The 19,454-nt window shown below is 44.0% G+C and overlaps 1 protein-coding gene across 1 annotated transcript in view; it reads right to left on the bottom strand.

Moving 5' to 3' along the window:
* LOC122794331 (WD repeat-containing protein 20-like) overlaps positions 1-19,454 on the bottom strand; it is a 374,427-nt gene that overhangs the window by 323,108 nt on the left and 31,865 nt on the right.

The raw sequence follows: 19,454 nt of genomic DNA, 5'->3' as shown, positions 1-19,454 counted from the left end.
TGCTGAAAGCTTTCCTGTTTGGCATCTACATCTCTCAAATAAAAGTCAATACAAAAGGGATCTGGGCTGACTACGTTTGCAGAGCACTGCAGGCTAGGAGCAGTTATTGAATCCCACACTTTTCGGCCATGTAACCTGGACTAAAACACAAAAGGCGAAGGTGTGTCCATATTCATTAAGGATATCCACACCTCCAGGCTAGTTGCTCAGCATAATGCATCCGAGGTTATCCAAGTGCAACTAACTCTGGGCAAAACTGCAATCCAAATTGTAGCTTGCTACAGATCCCCTACCATGCCCCAGGATTCCCACTCCTCTTTTCTTGATGTACTAGAAAATATTAGGGTTCAACTAAACACCCTAATAATGGGCGACTTCAACTACCCCACCATTAACTGGGAAAACTACTCGTGTACCAACTCCTTAGCTCAACGCTTTCTGGAATTCATAAACTCCAATGCCCTAGATCAACTTATCCACACCCCCACCAGGGGCAACAATATCCTAGACCTAGTCATTACCAACATGAGTGACCAGTGTTCCACACCAGAAGTCAACTCCTCATTGGTCCGATCCGACCATAAGCTTATCACCCTTAATATCCACATCCCGCCCCCACCCCCCACCCCCATTAAGGAAACCACTGTAAAAAAATTCTCCAAAGCCAACTTCATGCTTCTTAAAACAGAAGTGGTGAACTTCATGATATCCATACAGATGGACAATACAGTTACAAATGCTGAATCCTACACAAATGCGCTCTATAATCACTTACACAAGTGCATGGATCGTGCTATCCCAAACGGAACCAAGATGCTATCCTCCAAAAAAAGGAAGCCAATCTGGTGGTCCCCTGCCATAAACAAACTGTACAACAGAAGGAAGAAACTGTTGCAAAAGAGAGTAAAATCCCATGAGTGGAGGAGCTCCCTGGTCAGCCTCAGTAAGAAGCTGAGATCCCTTATAAGATCCTCCAAAGCTAGCTAAGAAAACAAAATTGCCACTAAATCCAAGGACAACCACAAAGCATTCTATAGCTATGTCAAGAATCTAGATGGCAACACCCAGATCTGCTCTTAGTTACAGCACAAAGGCATGAAAATTACAGAACCAACTGATATTGCCAACATCCTGGCAGATTGGTTCAGTTCTAACTTTACCCCCCCCCCCCCTCACCCCCTAAATGGCCCATATCTATACAGGAAGAATGCAGAGTCCCTATAATCACAACTGTGCAGGTACACACTGCACTCTCTAAAGCCAAAAACACAGCATCCATGGGACCGGACAACATCCCAGGCTACGTTTTACACAAACTTCAGAACGAACTGGCTCCCCACTTTAGCACCATGTTCAATAATAGCCTCGCATCAGGCTTTGTGCCCACTGAATGGTGCACAGCAACAGTTATCCCACTCCACAAAGGGGGAGCCACCACTGATCCCAGGAACTATCGACCTATTAGCCTGACCAGCCTGGTCTGCAAGGCCATGGAACTCATAAACAAAGACATTGGTAACCTCCAAACTCTGGATCCCACCCAGTTCGGGTTTGTGAAAGGCAGATCATGCCTCCTGAACCTGATCGACTTCTTTGAGGCAGTCACTAAAGCCGTGGATGAGGGTAAGGTGGTTCACACAGCCTATCTTGACCTCACCAAGGCTTTCAACACCATCCCCCATTCTGGAGTTATAGCTAAACTCACTAAACTAGGTATAAATCCCTAAATCACAAGATGGGTTGCCAACTGGCTCACTGACAGAACACACACTGTAAAAGTTGCAGACTCCAAATCTGACTTCAAAGCAGTGACAAGTGGAGTACCACAGGGTTCCGTCCTGGGACCTCTCCTGTTTCGTATCTACTTCTCTGAAGTACAGGCTAACACAGAAGGCCTCTGGCTAACGAAGTTCGCAGATGACTGCAAACTAGGAGCCAGTCAAGTCCCCAAATGATGTGGACATCCTACAGAAGGGCCTCACTGAGACAGATGCCTGGTGTCAGAGCCATGGCCTTAAACTCAATGCCAAAAAGTGCAGTGTCATCCCCTTTGGTAAAAACTCCTTACCCATGAACTACCACATAGGCAGCAATCTACTTAACACCGAATGCGTGATAAGAGACCTTGGGACCCAGGTGGACAGTAGTCTCTCCTTTGATAGTCACATTGCCACAGTAGTCAGGAAGTCCTTCTACATGGCACACCTCATCATAAAAGGGTTCTCATCCAGGAAAAAAAGAGGTCATTGTTCCTCTCTACTCATCACTCATTAGACCCGTTATAGAGTACAACGCCCATTTTGGAATGTACCCCACAAGACATCTGCAGCAGCTGGAAAGGCAGCAGAAGTACCTCACAAAGAGGATTACTGGCCTCAAACAAATGCCCTACACTGACCGCCTCAAAAAACTCCAGCTTTACTCCATAGCATATCGCCTACTCCGAGGTGATCTCTGTCCAACATATAAAGCCATGTCAAACCCAGAGCTGTTGGACATGCTACACCTAAAGAAATCCCAATCCCTCCAAGCTACATGCTCTCGGGACCTAAACCTTGTCCTCACAATAAACAGGACACGCTGGAGGGATAGATTTCTGTCCCAGAGGCTTCCTGGAACAAACTACCCATCATGTCAAGCAAAGTTCTTAAATAGCACTCTTCAAGAAAAATCTTGATGAGTGGATGGGAAATAGGAAATACACCACGGGGATAACTTCTTTGTCTCTGCTGGACAGTGGCACAGGAAAATAAACTTTATTGGGTGGTGTAAGCTATGGTACCTTGCTGGCTAGGCTTGCACAGGCCCTTAGGCTGATAGCCAAGTACCTACCTATGTAACTCCATACGAATTGCAGGAGGAGTCATTATTGGGCACATTGCAGGTTCTGCTAAGAGCACCTTTGGCTGACAAAGATTGAAATACTAACTTCATGAACTTTAAATTGTACTTTGACATGGGTATGTGGTCCATTCCCATCATGGGATTAGAAACCCAAAAGGATTTGGAGAAATTAAAAGTGAAATACCCGTATTTAATACTGCTGAACTTCTAATAATACTCCTCAAAATCAATAGAAAAACTATGTTTGTTTAAAAGCAATTTATATACCACCAGAGAACAACACTGATTCTACAGAAAACATCCTGTATTGGATATCCCAACAAATGAAACTTTAAAACTAGAATACCTTGGGACTTAAATATAAACTGGTAACTCAAATTCCACTACCCCACTGAGTCCATAAACATATACAACTTCAAATTAATAAATTCTAGTGGGTGTGGTTATTTTATTTTACATTTGTTAACTGGGATGGTCCGACTGGACACCGGTCTATTTTCAGCGGAGGCCCAGGGAGAAAAGCTCCCCAGTAAGTAAAATTTTACACAATATGTTAAAATACAGTATACAGCAGAAAACATAAGACCTATATATACACAGAAAGAAAGAAATAAATAGTTACACATGGTTAATAACAGAATAAGTATACAAATACAATTAGCATTAGGAGAAGACCTAAACTGTAATATATATTACAGTAGGAAGTGAGGTATACAAGTGGAATAATTTGAGGACATGTAATACATGGGCATAGCCACTTATCTGAGGACTTATGTAATACATGGGAATAGCCACTTATTCTGTGTGTTCTAAGTGAGTTTTTTAAAGTGAGAAGAGGTAGGAACAGAAATCAGAGCAGAAGGGAGATTATTCCAGGTTATAGCTATGGAGTGGAAAAAAGTACAGTTGTGCACACTTACCATAAATGTAGATGTTCAAGTGTATTCACTGTTGCAGTCATTACATTTGGGTTATCTGCTTGCAGGTAGCCCTCAGTTAGCCTGATTATCAAAGTCTTGGGTCCTGCGTCAGTTGCTCTCTCATCTTCCATGACGTCAGGTAGTCAGGGGTATAAAGCATGCAGCCGACGCCATTACATCAGTTTTTCTTGCCCTAGATGTCAGGTGCCCCCATAATGGGAAGCAATTATATACAAGGTTACACCTCCAACAAAAAGCAAATACACCAGAAAGCTTTAAGCATAGCAAGCAAAACTAGGAGGTAGTCAATAGAAGTTGGGGGGGGCTGGAGGGAGGGTAACCAGGACTGCAACAGTGATTACACTATCTACATTTATGTTTAAGTGTACACAACTGTACTATGTTCTTTGTGTTTCACTGTTGCAGTCATAACATTTGGGTAGATTCCCAAAGCTAAGGAAGGGAGGAGGCAGTTAGATAGCATTAAGACCAGATAAAAGGCCCTGCAAGACTGCAGTGGCAAAACCAGCTCTAGATTTAGAAAAAATTGGCAAGTGGTAATGCTTGGTGAAGGTATGTACAGAACTCCAGGTAGCAGCTTGTAGGATGTCTCTGGTAGGGACACCTCTGAGAAAGGCTGTAGAGGTAGATGCAGCCCTGGTTGAATGTGGTCTTATCCCTTGTCGGGTAGGTTTTCCATGATGCTTATAGCAGAAATGAATGCAATGGCCTATCCACTTAGAAATGGTTTGCTTTGAAATGGCCTTCCCCTCTGCCCCTGCAGCAAATGCAACCAGCAGCTGTTCAGATTTCCTGAGAGGCTTAGTCCTGTCCAAGTAAAATCTAAGTTGTCTGTGCACATCCAAGAAGTGCAGTATTCGTTCCCCTTTGTTCTGTGGATTAGAAAAGAAGGTTGGCAGATGAATGGACTGATAAGGGCCACACTGGATACCACCTTGGGGATAAAGGAGGGATTGGTCCTGAGGGACACCTTGTCCACATGAAAGATGATGAAAGGCACCACTGCCATGAGGGCCTGTAATTCAGACACCCTTCTTGCTGAAGTGATGGCTAGGAGGAAGGCGTTTTCCAAGAAAGGAATTTCAACTCTGCATTTGCAGCTGGCTCAAAGGGAGGTAGAGTGAGCTTTTCCAATACAAAGTTAAGGTCCCAGGCTGGAGTAGGGGCTCTCCTGGGTGGCCTTGAGTTTTTGGCCCCTCTGAGGAATTGCTTCAGCGGTGGATGAGAGAAGAGGGGTGGTTCTGTACTATGAGATGAGATGGCAGAGGCATGAATTTTGATGGAAAAAAAGGAAAGACCCTGTGAAGCATCTCAGTTAAGTACTGAAGAATGAGCGATAAATTGGGCACAGTTGTGTCCATCCCCTGTGTTTGGATCCAGGAACAGAATCTCTTCCATTTTTTAGCATAGGGTTTTCTAGTATTCGGCCTCATTGCCTCCAGAATGACATCCAGAATGACATCCATCACTTGCTTACTGAGGGATGGTAAAGGAGAGGTCATGTAATTAGCCAGGTTCAGGGTGTGATGCTGTGGGTGCAGAATCTGGCCCTCATGCTGGGACAGCAGGGCAGGGATCTGAGGCAGGTGCCATGGTTCCAGAAGTGACACACTGCGCAAGAGGGGGTACCAATGTTGGCCTTGACAGTAAGGGTGCAAGAAGTGACACACTGCACAAGAGGGGGTACCAGTGTTGGCCTGGCCAGTCTGGTGCAATAAGCATTGTCCTTGGTTTGTCTTGTTTGATCTTTTGTAGCACTTTGGAGAGGAGAGGCAGAGGGGAAAAGGCATAAACTGATAGGTTTTTCCTGCTGAAGGACAGGGCATCCTCTTTCTGCACAAGGACTCCCCACAGACAAGCTTGGAATTTGTCCAATTGGTAGTTCTGAGGAAAGGCAAATGGGTCTATCTCTAGGCTCCCCCATTTGATTCTCAAAACGTTGAATATCTTTGGTTCCAGTTTCCACTCGTGTGGGTCCATGAGATTTCTGCTTAGGTCGTTAGGCAGTGTATTTAGCTTGCCTGGCAGGAACTGAGCTTGCAAGTTCACTTGGTAGCTCAAGGCAGTGTTCCACAGAGCCATGGCTAGTCTGCAAAGGGGGAATGAATGGGGTTCCCCCCTGCTTGTTTATGTACCACATAAACTTTGGTGTTGTCTGTCTTTACCAACAGTTGTCCTGGAAGAATGTGGTCTCTGAAGGGTTTCAGAGCATTCTGTACAGCTAACATTTCTTTTTGATTGATATGCAGGTGCATCTGCATTGGGTTCTATTTGCCCTGAATGCACTGCCCGGCCATGTACGCCCCCTACCCCATGCATAGTCTAATGCGTCTGTTAGGGTTTGGGTGGCAGGGAGTAGAGTAAATGGCAGGCCTCTGTCCACCAAAGGAACTTTTAGGCAAGGTATGATAGGAATCATAGATTCTAGGTCCTGAGAATGTTGACACCATATGCTTTTTAGATACCACTGTAGTTTCCTCATATGCAGTCTTGCATATGGAATTAGTAGAATGCAAGAGATCATGAATCCCAGGGCTTGCAGTATTTTCCTTGCAGATAGCTGTGTCTGTGGCCAGTAGTTTGGAGTAGGCTGTCAAATGAACTTGTTTCTCTGGCGTGAGGTATGCCATCTGGGAAGCTGTATTCAAGCTTGCTCCCAGGAATACAATTTGTTGGCAGGGTACTAGATGTGATTTATTTTCGTTTATGGTGTACCCCAGAGAAGTTAGTAATTTCTTTACAAATGCCAGATGATTTAATAGTAGGTCCTGGCTTTCTGCCTGAATTAGACAACCATCCGGGTATGGGTATATCTGAATATATCTTTGCCTGCAAAATGCAATGACTGGAGCTAGGCACTTTGGCTTATCCACTCTGCCCAGGGTATTCACAAAGGGCAGTGCAGAGAAAGTACAGTTGTGTACACCTACCATAAATGTAGATGTTCAAGTGTCTTCACTGTTGCAGTCATGACTGTAGGGTTCTCCCCTGCCGGCAGGCAGCCCTCGGTCGGCCAGAATCCCAAAGTCTGGGTCCGGCATCGGCTGTTCAACCATGCTCCCTGACGTCAGAGCGCCAGGAGTACAAAGCTGACAGCCGGCGCCATCTTCTCCAGTTTTTCTTGCCCCAGAAGTCAGGAGTCCCAAAATGAAAATGGTCCCATAACCTTTGCAAATACACCTCAGAAGAATGGTGAAAAAAGGAACTACACAAAAGTAAAAATAAGAGGGGACAGGAGGGAGGGAAGAGGGAGGGAAACCCAGACTGCAACAGTGAAGACACTCGAACATCTACATTTATGGTAGGTGTACACAACTGTACTATGTTCATCGTGTTTCACTGTTGCAGTCATGACTGTAGGGTAGAATCCCAAAGCTGAAAGAAAGGGAGGTGGTCATAAAGAAGAAGGGGTGGCTAAAAGGCCCTGCAAGACTGCAGAGGCAAAGCCTGCCCTAGACTTAGAGTAGAGAGGTAGATTGTAGTGCTTAGAAAAAGTATGCACTGAACTCCAAGTTGCAGCTTCCAAAATGTCTTTGGTAGGAACTCCCCTGAGGAAGGCCGCAGAAGTGGCAGCAGCTCTGGTGGAATGAGTCCATATACTCCCTGGGATTTGCTTTCCATGGTGTGAATAACAAAATCTGATTCCATGAGCAATCCATTTAGAAATGGTCTGTTTTGAAATGGCTTTACCTTGGGAACTTGAAGCATAAGAAACAAACAATTGTTCTGATTTTCTGATGTCCTTGGTTCTGTCCAGGTAAAAACGTAGTTGTCTGTGTACATCCAAGGAATGTAAGATCCTTTCCCCTTTATTTTGAGGAGTGGGGAAAAAGGTTGGCAAGTGGATAGTTTGATTTAAAGCCACTTTGAAAACCACCTTAGGCATGAGGTAGGATTAGTCCTCAAAGATATCCTGTCTTGATGAAAAGGTTCCACAGCCATAAGAACTTGTAACTCTGAAACTCTCCTGGCAGAGGTTAGGGCTAACAAGATAGCTGTCTTCCAAGATAAAAACTTGGAGTCAGAAGAGGCAGCAGGCTCAAAAGGAGGCAAGGTTAGTTTTTCCAAAACATAATTGAGATCCCAAGCAGGAATGGGAGGAGATCTGGGAGGTCTTAAGTTCTTAGCTCCTCTGAGAAACTGTCTCATGAGCTGGTTGGAAAAGATGGGAGGGTCTGTATTATAATGAGCAGAAATAGCAGAGGCATGTATCTTAATGGAAGAGAAAGAGAGACCCTTATGTAAGAGATCTGTCAAGTAAAGTAAAATTAAAGAATGTTAGGAAGAAGAGGATCAGAATCCTGAGCCTGCATCCAGAAACAAAATCTTTTCCATCTTCCTGCATAAGATTTTCTAGTGCTAGGACGTCTGGCTTCTAAAAATGACATCCATAACCTGCTTGGGTAGGAAAGAAGAAATCAAAGGCCCTGGATTAACCAGGCCGCCAGGCTGAGAGTTCTGACATGAGAGTGTAGAACCTGACCCTGATGTTGGGACAGAAGGTTCGGAGACTGAGGTAAAACCCAAGGGGGGTCCAGACATAGGTTTTTTAGAGTTGGATACCAAAACTGTCGAGGCCAATTTGGAGCCAGCAAGATTATCATCTTGGGCTTGTCCTGTTTTATCTTCAATAAGACCCGTGGAAGAAGAGGAAGAGGTGGAAAGGCATATCCCGAGAGGTTCCTCCAACTGAATGACAGGGCATCCACTTTCCAAACTTCTCTGTGGAAAGTCCTGGTGCAAAAATTCTGTAGTTGATGATTGAGATGGGATGCAAAGAGGTCTATGTGAGGACATCCCCAGACTGCTGTTATCCTGAATATTTTGGTGTCCAGCATCCATTCATGTGGATCCGAAAGGTTTCTGCTCAGACTGTCTGCCAAGAAGTTTTGTTTCTCTGGTAGAAACTGAGCTTGAAGATCCAGATTGCAAGCTAGAACTGTGTTCCATAGATCCATGGCTAGTCTGCAAAGGGGGTAGGAATGAGATCCCCCTTGCTTGTTTATGTACCACATAACTGTGGTGTTGTCTGTCCGTATTAGTAGTTGTCCTGGTTGTAAAAGATTCCTGAAGGCCAATAGAGCTTTCTGAACGGCTAACATTTCCTTTAAATTGATATGCAGGTGCTTCTGACCCTTTGTCCAAAGGCCCTGCAGACAGTTGCCCTGAAAATGGGCTCCCCAAGCATAATCCGAGGCGTCCGTGGTTAGAATCTGAGTGGCAGGAGGCAGACGGAAGGGTTTCCCTTCGTTTAGAGCACATGCCCTGGACCACCAAAGAAATTCCTTTTGAGGGCAAGGAAGGACGGAGATCAGTATGTCTAAGCTGTGGCAATGCGGAGACCATACACTTTTTAGGTACCACTGTATTTTCCTCATGTGTAGTCTTGCATATGGTACGAGAAGGATGCAGGAGGCCATGTAACCCAAAGCCTGCAGGAATTTTCTTGCAGATAGTTGAGTTAAAGATGCCAAGGTTTTGAAAGTTGAAGCCAGCTGTAATTGTTTTTCGGATGTCAGAAATGCCATCTGGGTTGTGGTGTTTAGAAGAGCACCCAGAAAAGTTATCTGTTGTGATGGTGTCAAATTTGACTTTTTTATGTTTACAGAGAATCCCAGGAAATTGAGGAGGTTCTGTACAAATTCTAGATGCTGGAGTAAGACATCCTTGCTGTCTGCCTGAATTAGACAATCATCCAGATAAGGGTAAATTTGAATTCCCTTGAGTCTGCAGTAGGCTACTACTGGAGCCAGGCATTTGGTGAAGACCCTGGGCGCAGTTGACAATCCAAAGGGCAGTGCAGAGAATTGAAAGTGTCTCGATCCGGCCTTGAACCTTAGGTATTTTCTGCGATCCTGCCTGATGGGAATGTGTAAATATGCCTCCTTTAAATCCAAAGTTACCATCCATGCAATCTTTGGACAGCATTGGAAGTAGCTGCTGTAGAGTGAGCATCTTGAATTTTGGAATCTCTAAAAAGGTGTTCAAGACAGACAGATCCAGAATGGGTCTCCATGAGTTTTGCTTCCTTGGGACTAGAAAGAGCCTTGAGTAAAAACCTTTTCCCATCTCTGAAAGTGGAACCAGTTCTATGGCATTCATGGCCAAAAGAGCTTCCACCTGGTTTAAGGCCTCCGTCCATTGATGTTTTGGAAGGTCTGGCCATCCGCTTGGCCTTGGCAAGGTATGAAAATGGAATTTGTAACCTCTTAAAACCACATCCAAAACCCACTTGTCTAGGGTTATTGGAGTCCAATTTTGATAAAGAGAGTTTTCCTCCGAGAGGGGCTTCCAGGCAAGAAGTTCCTGTAGCCCAACAGAGGGAGTCATTGAGTTTGTTTCCTTTGAGCTTGTGACCTGTACTCTCCTCCCCTAGGGGTGGAAGCAGTCCACTGTCTTGGTCTATAAGAAGCTTGTGTTTGAGGCCTTCCTCTGGAGCGTCTATATCTACCCCTCTGAGGCCTGTCTGAAGTGGGAAAGGACCAAATTTTCGAAGGCCAATTCCTGCTAAAGCTAGGTGGCTGTACTTGTAAGAAATCTTTAACTGTTTGCATGGATTTCGCCTTATCCTCCATCTTTTTAATCACCTCTCCAGCTTTTGATCCAAACAAAACATTATGCTGAACAGGAGCATCCAATAATTTAGCCTTTACTTGTTCAGGCAAATTTTGTTCCTTTAGCCATGCATGCCTTCTAATGACTGTGCCAGAGGCCGTAGCCCGACAAGAAGCATCCAAGGCATAAAATCCACAGTGTAAACCATGCTTCCCAACTTGTTCAGTGGCATGCAATAAACCATGTAATTCCTTATCTGCACAGGCAGAAATGGAAGTAGGCTTTTGTTTTAAAACAGACAAGAGAAATTGCTGGTATTTCAGCACATGAAACTGACAGTTTAAAGCCCTAATGGACAAAGTAGCAGAAGTGTACACCTTTTTGCCCCATCTTTCTAAGGATCGAGAATCCTTTTCAGTAGAAATGGGATTTTTGGCAGAAGCGGCCTTAACTCCCTTAGGACCCTGAGAAATGGTTTCAGGGTCAGCAGAAGGGTTCTTGTATAAAAACTGGTGGGAATCAGGAACCCTGTAATATCTGTCAGGCTTAACAGGAGCAGGAGGAAAAGAGTCCAGGGTTAAGTTAGCCTCCAAAAAGGCATCATCCACAATATCCAAAACAGGAGGAATAGCCAGGGGTCTATGTTGGGGAAGAAGAAGAAAATCCCTCAGTCTTTTCTTAGATTCCGAATACTCCTGTCCTTCCCAGTGGAAATGTTCCCTCATTTCATGCAAAGTTTCCCCAAAAGAGAAATCCTCAGGGGGAGAAGCTGAAGGAATGGATTCCTCAGCATCAGAATCCTCATAAGGAGGGAAAGAATATTCCTGGTCAGAAGAAGAAACTGAGGAAACAGAAGCCTGATCAGAGGAATCATAATAAACATCCTGCCTTGGCCTTTTATCTGGAGGGGGATGCGCACCCCTAAATCATAGTAAGTAAATCCTCCGCCATCTTGAGTAACTGTTTCTGTGACTTGGGAGCCAGTTCAGAAGAGGCCTGTGTTGCAGTCTTTGATTTAGAAGGAGTCTTTGCCTTTATTAGAAGCTGAGTAGGCCTGAAAACCCCTTCGGAAGCGGGTACCTGCACAGTGGCTCCGGACCCATCCGAAGGAGCATTGTCCGAAGGTCCTGCAATAGAAATATTTAAAGGCCTGGATGGCTCCTCATGAGAGTCCGTTTTGGCCATCGGTTCTGAAATGGCCGAAGACAGGGGCTGCAAAAGCGCCTCACTGATGACGGCCGAACCTGAAGCTGGCTCTGCTTGTGCGCTATCATCAGATTTGTACCTCAGAGGCCTGTCTTTATCCTTGCGACGTTTGTGAACTCTGGTAGTCGGAACCGTATCAGACGACATTTTCTAGTTAAAGCGCCTACCGAAGTAATGAAAGGCAAAATCGTACCTTCGCTTAATTGTACGTTGATTGAATCTAGCACAAAACCGACAACTAGCTACGTCGTGGTCAGGGCCTAAGCAAAGAATACAGTAAGAATGAAAATCCTTATGAGGTATTTGCTTCCCACATGAAATACAATTAACTTTTTCTGACATCGGAGTGGATCAAGTAAAAAGTTTCCCCAACGGGGAGTTAGCTTTGAATGGAGAAGAAAATCTTCAGACTGAAGTTTATCAGAAAAAATCGTCAGGAGTCAGCCGACCGGCACTTGCGAACTATCACCGCATGGCAAGAAAGACTGGAGAAGATGGCGTCGGCTGTCAGCTTTGTACTCCTGGCGCTCTGATGTCAGGGAGCATGGTTGAACAGCCGACGCCGGACCCAGACTTTGGGATTCTGGCCGACCGAGGGCTGCCTGCCGGCAGGGGAGAACCCTACAGTCATGACTGCAACAGTGAAACACGATGGACATCGGATAGTGCATGTGGCCTGCTCTGACACGTAGCTCTTCTGCAAGATTCCCTTATTGGGATGTGCAGGTAGGCTTCCTTTAAATCGAGTGTTGCCAACCAGGCATTTTTGTCTAGCATAGAAAGCAGCTGATGAAGAGTTAACATTTTGAATTTTGGGATTACCAAAAAAGTGTTTAGGACAGAATGCCAGGAATGGTCTTTTCTGGGTACCTGGAAAAGTCTTGAGTAGAAACCTTGCACCCATTCTTCTTCTGGGACAGGCTGAATAGCCCTGATGCTTAGAAGAGAAAGAGAGAGAACTTGCTTTTGAGCCTCTGCCCACTGATTTGGGGGTAGGTCTGGCCAACCGTTTGCATTCCGGCAAGCGGACAACGGATTTTGCAGAGCCTAACCCTGTATCCCTCTCACTCCTAAGCTCCCCGACATTAGAAACGTCATCTGAAACTTCTGCTTTGTTATATCCCCTATTAACAAACCTCTCTTCTAATACCTCTATCTCAGTATTAAATCTCCCTTCCTCTGTAGTCAACCTTGAGATTCTTAATGCCTGTCCCTTAACCACATTGCTAAAAACATGGTTGGGTTGCATGCTAGTCCTATGCAATAGACTATTCCTATGACATTCTTTCTTATGTAACTTGGTAGAAAGTGTCCCTTTATCATCCCAATATATACATACATCAAGGAAGTGCATTTCTTCATATGAAAAACTGACCTCAAATTCAAGGAAGCTTGTGGTACTGTTGATATATTCACAAAAATTGTTCAATCCTGTTAAGTCACCATTCCATAAAATGAAGAGGTCATCTACAAAGCGTTTGTAAAAGATAATCTGACTCCACATACTATTCAACAATACAAAATGGTTCTCCCAACTAGCCATTACTAAGTTGGCGTAGCTATTGGCACAAGACATACCCATAGCTACGTCCTCTTTTTGCAAGTATAGTTTATGTTGGAACTTCAATGCATTATTATCCAAAATAAAATCGACATCAGCTGGGTAAGTAGATCAATTTGTCTCCCATCATAGGTCCGATCAACAAGTAAATAATCTCTCAGCATTTCAACATCCTGTCCATTAGGGATACATGTGAACAAGACTTTACGTCTAAAGTGAAGTAAATCACTGTACCCTGCAATAATAGAACAGTCTTGTTGAATCTAAACAGATCTTCTAAAAACAGTTTGGAATCTCAGAGTATGTTCAGATTTTTATTGACCACTGGTCTCAACTTCTTCTCCACATAAATAGAGCTGGGCTCAGTAATCCAATTTCTCCCAGAGACAATGGGCCTCAACAGGGGGAGAGCTGCATTTTTGTGAGCCTTAGGTAAACCATATATCACCGGTACCATAGGTTTCTCTACTTTAAAATAATCATATAGATCTAAATCAATAATATGTCCTAACATCATATCATAAAAAAAGATGTTCTACCTTGGTGATCAATGGTCTTATTATAGTAATCAATATCCATGACTACTATTGGGCCCCCCCCTTATCTGCCGGTTTGATAACAATCTCAGCATCCTGTTGTAATTTAGTTAGAGCTTCCTCATCTGTCTTACTCATGTTAAAAAATCCTCCCTTTCTCTGTCCATTAAGCCTGTCAAGTAACTCTGCTTCACATAACAGTGAGAAGGCCTCAACCGTTGTATTAGTGGGTGGTATAAAGGTGCTTGGTTTCCTAAACTCATGTACAACCTCTCCTTCATCTTTAAACATAATCTTTAACACATTCCTGTTGAAACATTTTAAGATTAAACAAAGTTTCTGTTACCTCTGTCCTCCTGGACGGTATAAACTATAGTCCTTTGTTTAATAGTACACATTGAGCAGGAGTCAAAGTTTTCTGTGAAATGTTCCAAACAAGATAGTCTTCCAATACTCCCATAGGACTACATGTAGTCCGTTTCGGTTGACACCCATTCACGTCCATTCCTTGTGGACTATCAACTGAAATTCCCAAACTGGAACTCTAATTCTGTGAACGAAACGCTGCTTGTTGTAGTCAGTAGTGGGATATCTACGTGCAACTTTAAGTCCTCCTTCTGCCATTCTGCCATGTGCGGCCTGGGGTACTCCTGTGATGGTTTCCGTCTCATCCGGCTTCTGCTTCCATCTCTGGGAGTCTGGTCTTTGCCCAACCGGATGGGCAGAGTAAGAAAAACCTACTTCTCCTTGGGCGATCTTGTCTCTTGCAATACTGTTTCTTGTGTAGATGGTAGTTGCTCATTTCTCTCCACTCTGCCATCTCTATCTAGAGATGCCTTCTTATTTGAATTGCCTGCTTCTCCGATGTCCAAAACACTCACTGGCGCAGCATTAGCTTTCCGTTTGGCCCCTAACCTCACCTCAGCAGGAACAACTTCACTGATGTTCACATTGTCTCCGGGTATGTCACTGATTCCAGTCAATGGTTGTGTGTTTAAGGTGGGCTACTGTTCAGCACGCTCATTCATGTGATTCCTCGGCCACACAAATACATGGCCTTCCTTAAAATCGGCAATGTCTCTCTGTAGTTTGCCTGCTTTTTGTCTCATAAGTCTCTCTTCAAATAACCGGACAGAAAGATGCCAACCATGTTTGTGCGTTAAGCAGAGAGTGGTAGTGCCAAGCAAGCAGGAAATATTTTAAATTGGAAGGATAATCGGACACAACCTCTGTTTGAGGGGTGCTGCTGCTGTAGCTTAGAAATATATTTTGAAAATTAGAAAGTAACGTCAGACATTAATTTTTTTGCCTATATACAATAATAAAATTGATTAAGTGTGGGATTCAAATCTAGACATATGGGACAAAATATTTTCTTCTACAGCAGTGATTTTCTATCTTTGCCACAGAAGTGCTGCTCAGACAGTCATGAATCACTCAAATACCACTGACAGTCAGAGATGTTACACATGCATGTGTGGGAACTGACAAGGTTCTTGTATAGATCCAGTTGTGTATTAAGTCCAGATAGCAGAATTATACTTACACAAATATAGTACACAGTACACCCTCAGTCATACACCCTTATTGTGTTTTCAAATGTCTCATCCCTCATACATAGGAATCTGTCAAAAGATTTTAACACTCTTAACATATACTGGAAGAATCACGCAGATAAAAATAAGCAAAAATGTTTATTTTACATGCATGGAGACATGCTACAAAGTACATGGTATGTCAGCAGTCTAAATTCTGTACACTTCACATGGGTTTTTATACCCTTCCCTGCACGTACACAGTGGTTGGTTACTAGACAAGGAATTTCACTCAAGGCTATAAATTCACATCCTGGAGCCTTAGATGGTCAGAGGTCAGGCACAAGATAAGCTTGTGCCTGGATCAAGGTATCATCTGTGCATTCCTCTTTGGTCAGCAAATCCTTTACAAGAAAAACAACTTATTTTAGCTTATTTCTTTGCATGCAATGCAGTTTCACATTTTAACCCTTACTATACATGATACAAAGATTCTTACTAAAGAATCATATGAGCTCCACTATCTAAAGTGTTATAAGCAAGAGATTGAATATAATGGGAAATGGAACAGTAAAAAATGTCTGGAATGTCCTGTATTAGAACCCAGGATCATGTGTATGGCAGCTCTACACTTATACCTGTTGCCACAAGAATGTTGACCACTTGTATATTTTTCGGTTCATTACTATAAACTGGACTGTCACAACAGTAAAAATAGGTTGCACACCCTGTACTAGAAACCAGAACCAGTTGTATTCCAGCCCTACGCTTACACCTCCTGCCACAGGAGTAGTTACATGACAGTTCCACAATTTCCTACTCATTCCTAAGTTGTGTGTGTTAACTGTCGCACAATGCCACTCAACAGGTTTGCACGATGCCCCACAAAATTAAAATGCATCTGTTTTCAGTTATTGATTGTCATCCTGTCTGCAGATGTTCAACGGCTGCAGGGGTTGCGGAACCTTGCAAACCGCCATGCAACGTCGTTTAGCAACATTGCGAGGTGGCAAACAAAAATTGCAACAATGTATCCTTTTTGACCTTACACAGGGGACATGAAGAAATGTCATGCACCATGCAAAACTGAGAAAAGATAGTTGCCGATGTGAATGCAGTAGGCTGGCTGCAGCAGGGCATAGGATCAGGTGCACAATGGGCCACTGACATGATCTCATCTGCACATAGGAGAGCAGCTGCAGTGGCCTGTGATCATACCAGGGGAGGCCTTCTACACAGCCACCACTAACAGCAAATGAGTTCCTTCCACTGTCAGGGATCCAGAAAGCTTCCAGTAAATCGCAGAACAGCAAGTCCTTGACATTGGTAGTACTGTTTCAGAAACAAGCATGTCCTGGGTGGAGCTTCCAGGTAGGCGTATTTATCTCAGTTGTTAAATACTCTTGTACAGTAAAATATTGACAGCAATACATCAGTTCTGGTTTACAATAAACTGGTTTGTGTGTGTGTGGGGGGGGGGTTATTGCAGATTGCTACAGTTAACACATTCTGATGGATTACTCATGGACTTAGGTTGGACTTGTCACCCAAGTTCTTGTTGGAAGTGTAATTAATGGACATACAAAGGGCAAAAAGTTTTAACACCCTGTGGTACCGTTAATTGTAATGATGTCATTAAAATTTTCTTAACTTCTTCCAGGACCATAGTCCATGGGAAGCATATCAACTGCATATAGTAAGCCACATATCTTCCATCAATAATGAGGAGTTTAAAGAAATATATAATTTTATCCATATGTGTGAGGTGGATATCAAGACTGTTCTGTGTATTGATGGACTGTTTGTAGTAGTGGCAAAAATGTTACTTTGTTAGCATACATTTGACTACAGTAGTGAAACTATTAAATTTTACTGTACCCTTTGCTTATTATCACAGGTGATCCTGACAGTGGAAGTGTAGTACTCTTCCCACCTGATATCAGAGTATCGACAGACTCTGAGGATGATGGTGGCCAAACAGAGGCACAGTCAGCAGGTGCAGAGGTTGAATCTGACACGGGTTGACATTCTGCCATCCCTTGTAATTCCATCAGAAAAAGCCACTAGGCCTACCCATTCCAGTGAGGCCTCAGACATTGGACAGGTGGAGGGTGACACACCATCATGGAAGTGTGGTAGCTGCAGCTTCAGTGCCTGTTGACTGGCCATAGTTAAAGTGTGGGCAAAGTGCCATGCAGGAGGGATGTTAGGGTTGCTCAGAGGCAGTCTTCTATCCATTCTCCATCTTATCCAGGTGTGTGTCTTCCCGTGCCACTATGTATATTTAGGGCTGTCATGGAGGCACAGGCAAGTTCCCATAGGAACTCCAGAGAAATGCTTAGGGTTGTAGATGTGGCATAGGCTGACGTGTGACTTCCTCCACCGCGTTGCCGATTCAATAGATCAGATGAACACCACACTGGAATGGGTGGTGTCTATGATGGAACTTCTGCTGGGAGGAGGGCAGCATCCTCATAGGTGAAGGTCAGCTACATCATCTGCTGTTAGCCAGTGTCGCCATACCTGATCATGCTCCCAAAGTGACACTACTTCCACTGCTCCATCAGTATGAAAGAGATGCCCACACCCACACATGGTAGGCCATGAGGTTATGGTCCTGGGTGTGTTTATGAGGGGAGCTCATCCAGCAGACAGTCCTGTTCAGGTAAGCAGCAGTACAGACTGTGGGCGTGCACGTGCCAGTGCAACTCCGGGCAGAGCCAGTACGACAATGATGAACTACCACCTCTACCATGCACAGCTCACACCTGTCTGACATACCAAGACAGAGCTTGGCTGTGTTCATGCGGACACACACACACACACACACACACACACACACACACACACACACTCTGCATGGTTGAGTCATGAAGCTTAAAGCTCATTGTCTCGCCGGCCATGTGTTACTTTATCTGAATGCCAGCCTGTATGCTTCTCTTTCTTACTCACACTCCGACCATTTCTGCCAGCCTAGGCTTCCTACCCCAACATCACCCTGTGCAAGTGAAGACAGAAAGCAGGGATACTGCAGTTAATCATTTGAATTTAGGGATGCATAAAATATGATGCTCAGGGTGCACAACTGACTTGGTAATTTTACTTTTGACATATTTTGGTCTTAGAAAGTTAGACGGCTGACAGGGTGCACAACTGACTTAGTATATCTACATTTGTGATGTTGACTTGGTAATTTTACTTTTGACATATTTTGGTCTTAGAAAGTTAGACAGCTGACAGAACATTTTTGCATCAGTATTGTTAATGATCTTGTGAGGGTTGTGACGTCTAAAACAGAAATGTATCTCATTACTTTAACTTCTCTTTAATAATTTTTCCAGTAAACAAAGTATGGTGCTAAACTGTAGACATTTGGTGACCATCAGCACTTTTGAGAAGTATGACTGTGAATCTTAGAGGCCTGAGGCCTACTACTTGAAAATGGACACATGCAAGTCAAACAAGTCTCTGCTGTCACATGTCAAGTCATTTCTGTACAAATTATCCACCTTTTACTTACAATAGTATGGCATATCCTTATGTTACCTGGTAATGCATTATTAAACAATACAAGGTAAGTGTTAAACCTGGAGTGTAAATCCAGTGGTTGCAATGGTTTTAGTTCCAGACTAACTGACTGACGGTGGGAGCACACAGCCATTACATGGGTAGGTAAAGGTTGTGAGCACTGCCTGGCATTGTTACTATATGTATGCACATAGCAGGAAAGCTTTAGCCCCTTAGGTGGCGAGTGTGCTATGTGTTGCCTCTTAGCCAGTGCAAAGGCATATTGAGCACACCTAGGTCTGCCAACATATACAAAAGCTATTGATTCCCCCTCAAGACTCTTCACCTGCTTGTGGCTGTGGTGACCTTGTCATTGGTGGTGGGATGTGCCTCCTCTTCTTGTTAATACTGCTGAAGCTGCTTTCTCAGGATGATGTTGTGTAGCAGGGCACAGATGGTGAACATGTCAGTACATGTACTTGGATTATACTGCAGGACTCTCCCAGATGCATCTAGGCACCAGAACCATTACTCAGCAGCCCAAACACATGCTCTATGATATTTCTGGTTTGAGTGTGCACCTCATTATGCTGGTCTTCAGTGGATGTGTGCGCGTTTCTGATGGTCGTCATCAGCCATGGTTCCAGTGCACAACCTGCATCCCCCAGTAAATGGCCCTGTGGGATATCCCCCCTACTGAACACCTGATACAGTTAGGAAGTATGCTGGTCTTCAGTGGATGTGTGCGCATTTCTGATGGTCATCATTA

This window comes from Protopterus annectens, chromosome 1.part0, assembly GCF_019279795.1.
Source record: "Protopterus annectens isolate FY-2018-M chromosome 1.part0, PAN1.0, whole genome shotgun sequence".
NCBI lineage: Eukaryota > Metazoa > Chordata > Ceratodontiformes > Protopteridae > Protopterus > Protopterus annectens.
The sequence above is the reverse complement of the archived record's forward strand: the minus strand, read 5'-3'. Positions and strand labels throughout refer to the sequence as shown.